This window comes from Bombyx mandarina, chromosome A1 (genome assembly GCF_030267445.1).
Source record: "Bombyx mandarina strain Sakado chromosome A1, ASM3026744v2".
NCBI lineage: Eukaryota > Metazoa > Arthropoda > Insecta > Lepidoptera > Bombycidae > Bombyx > Bombyx mandarina.
The window spans coordinates 7,006,635-7,023,097 of record NC_143234.1 but is presented as its reverse complement, the minus strand read 5'-3'; the positions used below and the strand labels follow the sequence as shown (position 1 = coordinate 7,023,097).

The window sequence follows — 16,463 nt, the reverse complement described above, 5'->3', positions numbered from 1 at the left end:
TATACAACTGTTAAATTGCTTTTCACATAAATGCGATACTAAAACATTCTTTGATAGCATTTTAGAACGGTTTTCCTATTTGGACTATTATAACATAGGTGGACTGATGTCTGATGATTCACCAGTCTACAGACGTTCACAATTGGTCAGAAGCTTCTCAAGGCTTGCAACTGTAACCGGTCTGGGAAACATTAGGAGCATCTTGGACAATACCCAATCCAACCAACAATTTTTTACTGGTGGTAGGACCTCTAGTGAGTCCGCACGGGTAGGTACCACCACCCTCCCTATTTCTGCCGTGAAGCAGTAATGCGTTTCGGTTCGAAGGGTGGGGCAGCCGTTGTAACTATACTGAGACGTTAGAACTTATATCTCAAGGTGGGTGGCGCATTGACGTCGTAGATGTCTATGGGTTCCAGTAACCACTTAACACCAGATGGGCTGTGAGCTCGTTCATCCATCTAAGCAATTAAAAAAAAGGAGCATTTTGGACAATACCCAATCCAACCAAAAACAGAAGTCTTTGTCCAGAACTTATTGAATCGGAACTAATGCATGCTACTAAATTTTGAAATACTAAAAATACAGAAAACGCAGGCCTAAAACAACACATAACCACCGAGAAATTCGCATCCCTCTTTGTTTTGTCGTTAACGGAATATATGAGATCAAAAGTGGAATTTGTTTTTAAAATGCCGATGTAATTTACATAATACTGCTTAGTGAAGTTGAATGACCTATAAGCAGTAACAACAACCGTGCTCTACTCACACTACAGCTTATCTAGAAGGAATCTAGCCAAGCTGTTAGCGATAAGAACGCATAGTTATATTAACTGGCCGTTATATACCTAATTATGTACTTTTCGACGGTTAAATGATCGTGTGTGCAAAAGTCTTACAAATTGCTGTGTGTTTAAATTTATAGTCTGTTTTGAAAGATCGAATTTTAATAGCTACTAGAGGCCCCGCAGTAGTCGAAATTCGACTATAATTAATTGGAATTGTAAGTTTGTACACCATTATAATTGTATTTTATACTCCTATAATCACAAATTTCGCCAAGACTACACTATAAAAAATATTAACAAAGGCAAACAATATTTAATCTATTTTCAATTTGACAACAGACGCCAAGAACAAAAGTTTGACAATAAATAGTATGCATGCGTGTGTGCGTCAAATACATGGTATGTAGTTTGTGTAAGTTTTTCTTTATTGATTTAATGTATCTTTTATGCATTATTTTAAAAAAAATACTAGCATTCTGCACTTCTTCTCTATATTCTCTATAAGTGTGGAAAATTTCATACTCCTCAGTCCGCGCAATTTTCGTAAAAAGGGATACAAAGTTTTTGCTTCACGTATTAATATATAAATGTAATGACAATGCAATAATTTATTTATTTTGTTTTATTTTTACAATCTTTTTAACAGTGTAATTTATTACTTTTTAAAGGTTAACTTTTATTCTAAAATTAGTAGATTTTTCTTAATATTAATAAATGTTTATGCTTTTATTGCTACTCAAGACAGAACAAACCTTCCGTGTTTATAAAAGAAAAAAACTTTTTAGTTCGGTTAGTTATAAAAACTTTTTTTTTTAAAGTTTTTATAGTTATTGCCTTAATAAGGTTTATACGCATGTAGGTTTGTACGCAAGGTATACGCATTACTTACCAACTAGATTCTGAAGGCAAGTTCTTAAGAGGCGATTGAAACAATAAACCCAAGACTATACAAACCAGAGACACACGGAATGCTACCGCTGACGTGATAGCCACATAAATATATAACTACGTCAAAACTTAGGGAGCTCAGGGCTGTGTGACGCCACAATTGTAAATTTAAATTTTAGCTGGTGGTAGGAACTCTTGTGAGTCCACGCGGCTGTAGGTACCACCACCGTGCCTATTTCTACCGTGAAGCAGTAATGCGTTTTGGTTTGAAGGGTGGGGTAGCCGTTGTAACTATACTTGAGATCTTAGCACTTATATCTCAAGGTGGATGGCGTATTTACGTTGAAGCTGTCTGTGGGCTCCAGTAACCACTTAACACCAGGTGGGGTGTGAGCTCGTCCACCCATCTTAGCAATAAAAAAGTTTTTTAAAAGCTTTGTTAAAGGCACAGCATTCGTTTATTTTCTGTGACGTCATTACGTATGACATCATACTTTGTGATTGGTGTTTAGCTTAACGTGAAAAAACGTTCGAATTATATAACATTTCATTTAGTTCACTTAAATACTTAGATCGTTTTCGTGTCTGATCGTTAGATGACCTCTGAGCGATATCTGATAATAATACAAACGATGTGTCTATAATCTATTGAAATATCTAAATATGTAGAATAATTTTCCTTAAATTTAACCTTCCCAAACTGGTTTTTAAGACACACGAGGCGAGATATCGTTGAACTTCCAAAATGTCATTAATTTAAAATAAAAAAATTCATAAAAAAACATTAAAAAAAACTGACAACCCTAAACGGTATTGTTGTGAGCTTTGCTTACCTTCAAACCGGAGCACTCTCTAGATGAGTTCGCAGACTTGTCTTTAATCTAGTTTAGATCTTGAGATTTAGGTCACGTCTCCGAGGTGAACCAATTTTAATATTATCGTTTTTTGTTAATTTATTCTATAAGTTAATTTACATTGTAAAATGGTGTTCGAGAAATTTCTTTCTGTTCTGTATTACAATAATTTGATATTAAACTTTCATTCCGTAAAGAAAATTACATTATTCTTTATGGAATTTATTACGTTTTAACTTGTATTTCATTACATTTTAAATATCATCAAATAGAATAAAATAATAACTGATACCTAGAACTCATATATGAAGTGAGTGGCGGCGTTTACGTTGTGGACAATTGAACTGAACACCAGATCTGAGTTAGTCCACCCAATTGAGCAAAGAAAATTATCTGGACCCCAAAACAACACATCTACAACATCAAGCAAAGAAAAACTGCCAAAAAACACGTGATCACGACTCAAATGCTAATCTATATATTAATACGTGAAGCAAAAACTTTGTATCCCTTTTTACGAAATTTGCGCGGACGGAGGAATATGAAATTTTCCACACTTATAGAGAATACAGAGAAGTGCACAATGCTAATATTTTTTTTAAATAATGCCTAAAAGATACATTAAATCAATAAAGAAAACATTACACACACTACATACCATGTATTTGACGCACACACGCATGCATAGTATTTATTGGCAAACTTTTGTTCTTGACGTCTGTTGTCAAATTGAGAATAGACTAAATATTGTTTGTCTTTGTTAATATTTTTTATAGTGTAGTCTTGGCGAAATTTGTGATTATAGAAGTATAAAATACAATCATAATAGTGTACAAACTTACAATTCCAATTAGTTATAGTCGAATTTCGACTACTGCGGGACCTCTAGTATAAATAAATTGTTTATAACCTATACGGATAAATTTACAAATCGGTTAGTAATTTTGACAAAAAAAACATACAAGTAGACAAATTATTTTTTGGCGCTAAAAACAACAAAAAAAGATTCGTCGTAATATCGGTACTTTAAGATCAGGTTCACACAGCAAAATTGTAAATTGATGTTAAACGTCCGCCTTGAGCCATAAAATCAATCGTAAATCGTATTTGAATGCCCCGATCGCCTTCACCTATATTTTCTGTGCAAAATATCAAGCTATTGCTCGCCCGTTACGCGCGAAAACTACCAATCATTATTTGAGGTTATGTTCGTTTTAATTTTACATTAAAACATATTTTACTAAGAAACTACCATTTTATTGATGTACTTTTTTTACATATCTGTTTAATTAACAAATAATCGGTGGCAAGTCGCACATGGTCATCTGACACCCTTTTTTTTTCGGGCCGAACCTCCTACGAGGTCCCCGCGCCTAGGGGGTGCGCGGGGTATGTAGGACTAAACGATCTGCAGGTGCTGAGAGCAGACCGCGGGCCCAAGGAATTTTAGGGCCCACCCACTAAACGACTCCCCTGCACTCTTACACCCGACGTTCGATTTCCTCCGAGGCCAGAACCCGGTTGAGGTAGGGGGGTTACCGCGGTCAACACTACAATCAGACAGCGCGGCTCACCCCAAGGACGCTCAGCCGACATCATCTGACCCCTGATTAGAAATCCCTGGACTATGGAAACAATACAGTCATCCCCCCTATAACGCGCTACCCTTATAACGCGTATTCATATTACGTGATTTCAGTCCCCCGCTTAACACAGGCATTCCCCCATATAACGCGGGAATTACCTACATACATATTTCTGTACTGTGAAATTTATAATGATTTGTACAGTTCATAATTAGCTTCGCGTACCTTTGCACGTGTGTCAATTGTGTCATTACAAAATTAAATTATTTTTATTAAAATTGTGTATTAAAAGGTAAGGTAGGCTAAATTTTATTAAAAAAAAATTAAACCGTTAGTTAAACCTAATAAAACATGTATACGTAACGTGTTATACGAGGTCTTAAAAACGCGTTATACGGGAATAGCTCTATAACGCGTTTTGATATAACGCGGAACCAATCTAACGCGTTATAGAGGGGATTACTGTATATAGATACTAAATACATTTTAAACAATGCGGTAGGCAGTGGTTAGGTTGTGCTCCCGGCATCGTGGACTTCCATGAGTGACGGTAATCATTCTGTATCAAATGGCCGTATGATGGTCTTCCTACTACGTCGATTTTTATGCTAGAAGCTATTCATAAAATAAACTTGGAACATTTCGTTTTCCCGCCCTTACAAGAAAACAAACTTGAAAATGTAATAAACATAATGTAAATCTTTACGTTTCCATAATTATAGTCTAGAATAATCTAGAATTTAGAGCTAAATCTACACGCAGTTATTATTTAATAGATCGAGCTAATAATAATCCTGAAACGTCCTTTGTTGAATGATTACAAAATGAATTTGCTATTTGAGATTGACTTTTTATAATAAAAACCGATCTGTTTGTTCAGGTATAAAATGACCTAGATTGAACTCGGTGAAACAATTAATAAACACAGTTTAGATTAATATTTTAAATTAGGTTTTTGAGGCCGCAGAATTTGTTTTTAGATGAAAGCTAAAACGAAATTTTACGCAATTCGTCTACTTTATTTGGAGGATATTTCATTTAAAATAAATATCAATTTAATTAAAGCTACTTGTGCGGGCGAATCTCGCTTTTTTTATATTAATTTCGACCATCCAATTTCAGTTTTTTTTTATTACTTGTGGTAGGACCACTTGTGAGTCCGCGCGGGTGGGTACCACCACCCTGCCTATTTCTGCCGTGAAGCAGTGATGCGTTTCGGTTTGAAGGGTGGGGCAGCCGTTGTAACTATACTTGAGACCTTAGAACTTATATCTCAAGGTGGGTGGCGCATTTACGTTGTGGATGTCTATGGGCTTCAGTAACCACTTCACACTAATTGGGCTGTGAGCTCGTCCACCCATCTAAGCAATAAAAAAAAAGAAAAAGTTTTCGTTCTCACATTTTATTTATCTCTACGACTCGCGAACAAATTACTGGATAATAATTTATTTCTTAGATACTGTGCTTACTTATGAATGAATGATACTTCATTGTTCGCTCAGACCAATAACATAATAAATACAGACGTGGTAAAGCTGTCAATGGGACGAAACAAAACAATGCGGACTATTAAAATACAAAAGTAAACTTCGCTTATGTTAACAATAAATAGAATCCACTCAAAATACGCATAATACGAAAACGAATGGATTAAAAAAAAAAGAAAACACTATTCTAAAAATAAATATACAGCATTGCGGCGCTAGGGAAGCTTGAATTCGAAATGAAGATTACGGTTAGGTATGCCGCACATCGCTGTGCTGCGGACATTTTATATGATTTAAGTTCAAAGCTAGCACGTGACTCAGAATAGTATAGCACCCTAAGTTTACGAAATTTAATGTGTTGAATGGCCGAATGAAAAAGGAGTCCTTTGCCTTGAAATGTGACTGTTTTTTTTTTCGGACGTCACTGAGTGTGAAAACTGTCAAATTCGGAGGTAGGTATATTTACAATTCACGTTGTAGTCGTTGGATTTTTAAAATTCGCCCGTCCGCCATTACGGACTAAGAAAAAAACTTTTCGTGTTTATCATCGCCGGTGGCCGATTCGCGTCAGCCATCATAACTTAAATTAAAATATCTCTTCCTGCCTCTCAATATAATCTGCCGGTTAACGTGATTTAAATGTTTAATGACTTCCTCTTTCACGGAACCTAATGAATTAGTCGGATATATTTGGACGAAAAGATAATTATGAAATCTAAACACCTTGATCGTTTTCCTATCTTTTTTACCTTCGCTACTGAAATAAGGTCATAAACTTAATGGATTAATAGGTGATTTCACAAAACAATCAAGTATCATTCGCTTAGTAGCAAGTGCACGCTCTACTGTAATTCATTAAAAGTGTCTTTAACAAAAGATTAAGAAAAAAGAAAATCGACTTCGACCAAATGAAATGAGAACGTAATCAAAGTAGTCAAAATAAATTATATATGCGCTATTAAGGACAACCCAACCCAGAAATTATTACTCAAATCTTGATAAATACATGGTCCTTATGAGAAGCGTCATCTTTCAAATAGATAAACAATTATCAAATCGGTTCGCCCTGAAATGTTTTCTGAACACATAAAAAGTACAGTTTAATTGAGAACCTCTACTTTTTTTAATACGGTTAAATCTTGTTTTTTTTTTATAATATTTGAAATACAACATTAAGAAGTTTATAGGCTTCGCTATCTTGGTATCGCAAAGGTTACGCAATGCTTCAACTCTGATCGCTTCTTGGCCACTGTGTCCTCTGACTTTCTCCTCTGAGTCATGTTTGTCGTTAATATTTTCCAGTATGACCCGGCTATTTCACGCTAAGTGACTTATAAGCACATCATGCATACAAAAGACACCGCTTCAAACTACGAATTTTATTAATAAACTAGCTGTACCCGTCCTCTTCGCTGGGAATTTCAAATTAACATTATTATTTCTCACCCCCCACAAAGATTCTCATCATTAACGCCCCCGCAACTGGTGTAGGGAGTCCAACACTCATATAAATATTAGCCTATCCATTAAGTACATGTATTTTCTACATGGATACCAAGTTTCAAGTCAATCGGATGCATGGTTCACTAGTTATAACGAAACATCCGTAAAGACCACTGTAGATTTATAACTAGTCAGGTCATAAGTATTGTCACACAGTAAAAACTTTTCTTTTAGAATGCTGGCCACAAAAAAGTTTATTGAATTCGAATTTCGAATTATTCATGAAAATAAAAATGTATACTTTTAGAATTTTACTCATTTTTAAATATGGAATAGACGCTTAAAGAAGACCGTGTTGCAGTTATTGCGTTGCATCGTTGCGGTTACGCGCCAATTCAAATTTTTAACATACTGAAAAATTTGAATATAACCAAAAGATTCGTTTATCGTACCATCAAACGATACAATGAAGACTCTAGTGTAGATGACAGGTCAAGAAGTGGTTGCCCTCGGTCTGTTAGGACTCCAGCAGTGATAAAAGCTGTGAAGGCGCGAATTCAAAGAAATCCCAAACGTAAGCAGAAACTGTTGGCCCTTCAGATGGGGTTAAGCAGAACCACGGTGAAAAGGGTGTTAAATGAAGACTTAGGGCTTCGGGCATATCGAAGAAAAACAGGACATCGTTTGAATGCTCGTCTAATGGACCTGAGACTGAAGAGATGCCGCGCTTTGTTGAAGCGGTACGCGGGAAAAAAATATCGGGAAATTCTTTTTTCGGATGAAAAAATTTTTACCGTAGAAGAGAGCTACAACAAACAAAATGATAAGGTGTACGCACACAGTAGTGAAGAAGCGAGCAACCGTATTCCGCGTGTCTAACGATGTCATTTTCCATCCTCGCTCATGGTATGGTTGGGAGTTTCTTATTGGGGCTTAACAGAGGTACATTTTTGTGAGAAAGGTGTAAAAACGAATGCAGTTGTGTATCAAAATACAGTCCTGACGAACCTTGTGGAACCTGTTTCTCATACCATGTTCAATAACAGGCACTGGGTATTCCAACAAGATTCGGCGCCAGCTCATAGAGCGAAGAGCACACAAGACTGGCTGGCGGCGCGTGAAATCGACTTCATCCAGCACGAAAACTGGCCCTCCTCCAGTCCAGATTTGAATCCGTTAGATTACAAGATATGGCAACACTTGGAGGAAAAGGCGTGCTCAAAGCCTCATCCCAATTTGGAGTCACTCAAGACATCCTTGATTAAGGCAGCTGCCGATATTGACATGGACCTCGTTCGTGCTGCGATAGACGACTGGCCGCGTAGATTGAAGGCCTGTATTCAAAATCACGGAGGTCATTTTGAATAAACTTTAGTGTCATAAGAATCTATGTTTTGTTAAGTTCATTTTGGTATATGAATGGTTACATAATTAATAAACTTGTTTCAATTATTTTACATTAAACATGTGACAGAATTTATGACCTGACTAGGTATATTAGTATAGATAGTATTTTTTTTTTTTTTTTTTTTGGTCAGGAGGAAATCGCCGGACTTCCGCCCTCCCCTGGGGATGAAGGGCGGGGCATGTCGGAGTCGAACTGACTAAAACCTCCTGTCGCTCAACAACCCGCGTCCGAACCTCGCATGAGACAGAACCCATGAAAAGGCAAAGGGGGGAAAGTGAAGCGTTTAGTGCGGAGCACATCTCTCCCATCACCCTCCCCCTCGGGACGCCGGACCGGTGGTCGTCGGCGCCACGACCACCAGCCCTCTCGGTCGGCAGGCTATCCGGAGCCCGCCTAGATGGCGCCGGTTAGAATGGGTTATCCTACGGAATACCCCGCTGGATCAAAACCAGCGTGGGTCGAGGATAGCCGGCCTTCCATCACCCGGATGCTCTTGCGTAAAACGCGTGCAGAGCAGCTTGCACGTCGTCTTCTTAGGCCCCCTTTGCCGGTCCCCAGACCGACGTGTAAAGGGGACCCGAAACACTTAGAGGGCCAGGGCTTGGGCGATATCCGCCTCCCTGGCCCCCGCTCGACGGCGGCGGGCTTGCGCGTCTCTCACGCGCCCCGCCGCCTCCTTCTGCGAGATGGTGCACTCGCAGAAGTCGAGCATCGCCTTCCACGACTCGTCGTCGCCGAGCATCGATGCCACAACACTCGGCAACGACAAGTCGTTTCCTATTTTTGCGACGAGGACACGGCGCCACCCCTCCCATGCGGGGCAGGCAACGAGCGTGTGCTCTGCCGTGTCCAAGTCGCAACCACAATGGTGGCACTCTGCCGTCGGCTCGGCTCTGATCCGGTGCAGGAACTCACCGAAGCAACCATGCCCAGTGAGCACCTGCGTGAGCCGGAAAGTGAGGCGTCCTCTGTCACGATTCGCCCAGTCCACAAGGACTGGGCGAATCGCCTCGACGGTCCTACGACCAGCCGAAGGATCGGCCAGCCGCCTGGACCATGATTCCAGCACGGACCGCCGAGATTGGGCCCTCCGCGCTCTGACCACACTGGGGCTGGGGCGCGCCACGCCCCGGGCACGAAAGTCAGCCCGCCACTGATAGTCAGCGGCGAGCGCCTCCGCTTCCAGAACCCAAGGCGGCGTCCCAGCCAGTACACACGCCGCCTCGAAGGAGATGGTGCGATAGCCGCGGATGACCCTGACCGCGATGGTGCGTTGCGGCCGTTGCAGCAACTTTGCTACCCCCACGGCCAGGGACTGGCCCCACACGGGCGCCCCGTATAGGGCCATTGACCGCACCACCCCTGTATAGAGACGGCGCGTCACCTGGTCAGGCCCCCCGACGTTGGGCAGAAGCCGGCTTAACGCGCCGGCCACCCCCAACAAACGAGGGACCAGATTCTGAAAGTGAGCACGGAAGGTCCAACGACTGTCTAGAATGAGGCCGAGGTACTTCAACTGCACCCCGACCCCAATACGGACGCCTCCAACCACGATTTGAGCATCGATAGGTGGCACTCTCCGGGGCCTGTGGAACCACATGGCCTCGGATTTACTGAGTGCCACGTCGAGGCCCAATCTCCTGATTTTGCCGACGACATGCGCCACCCCAACGGTAGCAAGACGGGCAGACTCAGCAAAACTCCCCCCCCGGGCCACGACCAACGTGTCGTCTGCGTAGCAGATTACACTCAGGCCCGGGAGGAGGGCACCTCTTAGCACCCAGTCATACCCGATATTCCACAGAAGAGGGCCGAGCACCGACCCCTGTGGAACACCGCGCACGACCGGGAATCGGTGCACGATCCCATCATGTCCGGTACACGTGACCGATCTGTCCTCTAAGTAGGAACCCACCAGCCGGCGAAGGTAGGGGGGCACTCCGTGTCTTTCCAGCGCCCCCCCTATCACGGACCAGGGCAGGGTGTTGAACGCATTGGCGATATCGAGTGATACCGCCAGGGCCACCCCGCAGTATAGATAGTATAGAAGTATAGATTCACAAAATTATATTTTGTACTATATGCGTAAAAAAGAAACGTGTGTAATTCACACATACTCGTACTAGAAGTGAAAGATTCAATAGTATTTTGTTTATATTTTTCGCAAAGTAAATCCGACAAATTTATATGTCTGTCTCTTTCTAGTGTTGCGTTTTCCTTTCAGCAAACTTCAAAACGCCATTTTTCCTGAATAAGTTTTCCTTTCACGATTCCTGGGGCCGTTATCTACGTAACTTTAGAATAGTGGAAGTTTTTTTACTGGTGGTAGGACCTCTTGTGAGTCCGCACGGGTAGGTACCACCACCCTGCCTATTTCTGCCGTGAAGCAGTAATGCGTTTCGGTTTGAAGGGTGGGGCAGCCGTTGTAACTAAACTTGAGACCTTAGAACTTATATCTCAAGGTGGGTGGCGCATTTACGTTGTAGATGTCTATGGGCTCCAGTAACCACTTAACATCAGGTGGGCTGTGAGCTCGTCTATCCATCTAAGCAATAAAAAAAAAACACATCGCGCTACCAGAGTAGGTTTCATGTCCAATATCTAGAACAGTTGCGCTCACCTACAAGGAAGATTCCAGAACTTATTTTTGCCCTAAACCATTCTGCTCCAATTAAGCCCCCTTCTTCGGAGTTTCTTGAACACTTGAGATGTCCTTCAAACTGAGGAAAGTCCTTCACGGTAGGCAGCATTCCGACTTGGCATTTCTCATATCCAAGAGCGACGTTTGACCACTTAATACCAGGTAGAGTTCCTCAACTGCCTTTTGTGGTAATAAAAAGGCAACTATTAACCTCCGTTTTCACCGTAAAAATATCCAAGGGTTGTGTGTACAGACAGCCTCCGAAAACCAAAATACAAACAAGAAAATGATTGTAATTTTTCGCGTGCTTAGGCCGCACTCCCATTTCACGCTCTGGTAGATTCTGCGAAGCACTGTTCTTGCTAAGGCCAGTGTTAGCAAATTCTCTCATTTGAGCCCGTGAGCTCACCCACCCGTCCGGGCGTAGCTGAAATAGCCCCGATACCAGCGAATAATTAAAAAAAAAACCGCTTTGGTTGTATATGTACTTCGTGAATTTAGCAGTGACTTCACAAGCACACATCCTGTTTGCCATTGAACTTGTGTCTCTACAAAGTGCATTAGCATAATACGTGACTTACCATAATCCGTAATACATTAATTAATATGCATCGACTAAAATATAATCATGATGTCATAGGACGTATAGATTTAATGTGCAATATTTCGAGAGCTCCTGATCATTTAAACGCTACGCTATTGACATATTGCAAGATTTATTCACATCACAACACGCGCGGTTATCTTTATCTATACTTAATAATATTATAAATCTGAAAAGTTTGTTTGTTTGAAGGCGCTAATCTCAGGAACTACTGGTCCGATTTGAAAAATTATTTCAGTGTTAGATAACCCGTTTATTGAGGAAGGCTATAGGCTATATAACATCCAAGTCCAATACAAGGCCAATACAAGTAGAGCACCAATAAAGAATGTTTGAAAATAGGGGTTTAAAAATAGCTCCTTAACATTCTATAATTCAAAAATATTTTCACTTTCTACGTGAATGAAGCGGGAGTAAAATTTTGCGTTATGTCAAAGTAACTATACACGCGAACGGAGTCGCGGGCAAAAGCTAGTTAGTGAATAAAACGAATAGGAATGAACGTGATCTTTACCTTATCAAACTCTCTTTTAATTTTCACTACCTATTTTAGTGACCTCATGTTAGATTCGCCGAAGGAGTTGGTGAGCTCACGGGGCTCTAACCTGGTGACGTTGCTAACACTAGCCAGAGCAGTGTTCGCAGAATCCAGCACTGAATCGACAACGCGGCCCACAAGATAAGGGTTAATTTGACGGTGACCGGTCAAACTCTCCAATTCTTAATCCTCTTATAAATTTGTGTGCTGTTAACACGCACTAATGGAAACCATATTGAATTTATGTCGCGACCAATAGTTTGTTCCGGCTTGAAGAGTAAGGCAGCTATCGTAACAATGTGATTCATGCTTTGCATGTCTAAATCTACGGCATCCACGTAGTTGAGTATATGGTTTCCGGTAACTGTCTAAATCCAGGGCCGTAAGCTCATATGTTATATAAAAAAAAACTAGGCAGGTACGCGAGTTGTTGTGTTTGGGTTTGAAGTTTTATTTTGTTAATTTAGTATGTCTTCAGGCTTAACCGTGTAACTTATTAGACGCATTAGCATTCGTGACACATTTGTGTACAAGGGTAGAAAGATGAAACAAAATCTCCAACAGTGGCTTTTTGGGTTCTACTAAAAAGTCCATTTAGCTCTCGGTAAATTATCATTTCACTGAGAAATTCTTATTTCATCTCACCCAACACCTGCTTATCTGCCATTATCTGTTGTCTTATCTGCCCTCATTTAATTCAATTTCATTTTATTATCAATTATTTCATTTCGTGTCATTTCGCTTTTCATACAGCCAAAATGATTTCAGTCTTACTTTACAAAATAGTTGGCTGTATAGGTCACGTTCCCTTAGCCTCCAATGGACGAATAAATCAAAAGATGTATAAAAAGCTCCTCCATGGTATGCTTGTTTGGCGCTAGTAATTTATTTGCTATTTATTACCGAATTTCAAAAAACACAATAAATTACAATACGTTATGCTCGAAAAATTCTACAAAGGTAAAAGAAACTCTTGAACGATTTTCCAAAAGGCTACATTTATACGTAATTTACGTCAATCGCCCCTGAACGATCCTTAATAGAGCAAAATCTTAATTAATAAGGAATTATATCGTTAATTAGATAAAATTAACGGTTTCTTCATACTTTGATGTCGCGTAAATTAGACTTGAAAGTTCACACGAGCGTACTTAATTGGTCCAAACGATCGGGCTTGGCAGTTAATCGACTGATTTAAGTGACTGTTGTACTCGAAAGGTATTAAAGCATTACAAATAGTAATATTAGGATTACAAAATAGGTAATAATAATTTTACATTTTATTATTATTACTGCTCTAGTTAACAAAAGGAATCAGGGTCTTGTGTACTGTTTTTTTTTTTAAAACAAATTCAACAGTGAGTTCTCTTTCGTAAACATAGTAATTTCTTGTTTTTTATGTGAATCATTTCATCTATGTACAAACTCGCAAAAAAAATTGTCAAAATTTGTTTAATATAAAAATGAAAATTTTCTAAAATGGTAACATAACACTATTAAGACTAATTTGCATTAGTTTACATAGAATTCGTTACAGTTTAAAAATTATTGCCGTTATTGCATAAAAAAACTGTGTCCCTTTGCCTCAGATCTAAAAAAGCACCAACGCAGCCTTGGACAAAAATGGCCGCCGTCGCCATTCGGTTACAAATGGACAAAATGACATCATTCTGGTTTCGAAACTGTTGCTCGTGACTCTTATAGGGCTGCATATGATTATAACTCTTAACTATAATTGTTTTAAATGGCATCCGTGAATTATAATTAATATTTAATATATATTATTAATTGATTTTCGATGACCCCATCGGACTTGACAAATGTTTCAAATAACATAAATAATATTATTTTATTGGCGCACTCTCTCACGGCTGTAGTTTATTTGGAATATCATAACTGTCAGTGCAGATGACGGCCATTTTACCTTACGAAGCGCGAGTTTTGTTTTGCGTTTGAAATAGACAGGGCGGTGGTACCGATTCGTGCACTGAATGTCTTAAACATTTTGGGATTCAGTTTTTTTTAAGTTATACTTCTTTAGGCGCGTTATGAAAAATTGATGAGAGTGAAATTTTACAATGTGCGCGCACCGTGACATAAAATTGACAGAATGAAGTTGCCCACTAAATCGCTCATTACAATACGACCGACGTAACTTGGCGAGTCTGAATATAGTCGCAGGTGAACTTTGCGAACCGTACCGAGAATTACCGAATTTATACGATGTCAAGAAAAGGGATGTCCAATATGCGTGTTTGAGGATGTTGTTTAATCGATTTTTTTTCAAATTGATTAAAATTAAAAAAAATTAAAACGAAATAAATTTAATAAAAATAAAGTATAACTTCTTACGCGCGTACATAAGTACACGCACCCTTTTTTTTAATAACTAGATTGATTTATTAATTATAATTTTAAGTTTTTCATTTCTAATTACCTTTACTTTCTTTTATTTGTATCTCGAATGGTTTTTTTAGGGCGTGCCTCTAAAATTAGGTTTTTTTTTGTTACAGGTAATAAAGGCATGACTCTCGGCCGGATATCCGCAAGCAATACTTCATGGCATAGTAAGGTTGATTTAAAATATTTTTTATGATTTAACCTGGTTCCATTTGCTGTCCATGTATTATTTAGTCCGTGAGCATTAAAACTGTAAAGTATTTGAAGATGTAGAAAGAATAAAATGACAATAAAAAAAGGGGGGTTTAATTGTCAAAGTAGTTTTAATCACGTATACGACTAACGAAAACTGATACATTGGATATCACGTAATTACTGGTGGTAGGACCTTTTGTGAGTCCGCGCGGGCAGGTACCACCACCCTGCCTATTTCTGCCGTGAAGCAGTAATGCGTTTCAGTTTGAAGGGTGGGGCAGCCGTTGTAACTATACTTGAGACCTTAGAACTTATATCTCAAGGTAGGTGGCGCATTTATGTCGTAGATGTCTATGGGCTCCAGTAACCACTTAACACCAGATGGGCTGTGAGCTCGTCCACCCATCTAAGCAATATAAAAAAATCCAGGGTTCTCAAATCCTCTGTTTTCAGTCAGTATATATTGAGGACTCTCCAATCTGCAAGAACTGATTCAAGAGCAGAATAAAAATGTTTCTTTCAATTACAAATTTCAAACTTTTTGTTTCAAACTTGCATTCGTGTCGATTGTGGATTGATGAGGTGGTCTGTCACTAAGAAAGATACTAGACTCAAGCACTCTCTAAATAATTAAAGTAATAGTTTCTTCATTCTCGAAGATTCCGAGAAATCGATTTTTCTCTGAATTTACGTAATAGTAATTTTCTTTCCCCCATTGTAGACGACTTTTCGGACATGGTAAATTAAAAGTCATTAAAAAACCCTGTATTTTTCCGAGAAATACGATCCCCTCGTCCAAGACGAGCTGAACGCTCATTAAATTTGCTCATTACCCCTCGGTAATTTTAAATTTCATCCATAAAGCTCTCCAATGTTAAATCTCTGAAATTACTATCCACGTATTAATGAATTATGTTAGAACTGGAATATCAATTTCATATTATGACTTTTTGTATTACGCTATATTAAGTTTAAATTAAATATTACGTTTTTAATGTAAATAAAAATGCTTCCATAAATAAGTGTAGTTTTGTTTTAGTGGCTATAACCGCCCATTGTGCTTTTTGTATTTAATTTCTTGCATTTAATTTTATATTACATCTATACAAATAAATAAAATCGAAATGTCTGTTTGTATTATTAAAATTCCATATTTTATAATAAAATTTTGTCACATGCGTATGAATGTATATACGGTACATATACAAAAAATTTTTTTTTACAATTTTTGTCTGTGTTCCGGCTAATCTCTGGTACAGCCGGACCGATTTTGACGGGACTTTTGCTGAAAGATAGCTGATGTAATAAGTGGTAACTCAGGTTACTTCTATTTTAGAAAAATCTAAAATTATTATAAAACAATGTTGCAATGTGAGAATAATACGAAACTGAAAATAAATAATAATTAACATAAAAACGCTAAACGAAAAAAAAAAAAAAACATTTTTGTTAAATTCCACGCGGATGAAGTCGCGGGCACAGCTAGTATAAAAGTTACAGTAAAGCATACTTCACACATTTTTATTGCTTAGAAAGATGGGTGGACGAGTTCACAGCCAGCCCACCTGGTGTAAAGTGGTTACTGGAGCCCATATACATCTACAACTTAAATGCGCCACCCACCTTGAG

The 16,463-nt window shown here is 39.0% G+C and overlaps 1 protein-coding gene across 1 annotated transcript in view; it reads left to right on the top strand.

Moving 5' to 3' along the window:
- The window catches only part of Cals (calsyntenin 1), a 197,997-nt gene that overhangs the window by 74,285 nt on the left and 107,249 nt on the right, over nucleotides 1–16,463 (top strand). The gene's annotated exons all lie outside the window — the stretch shown is intronic.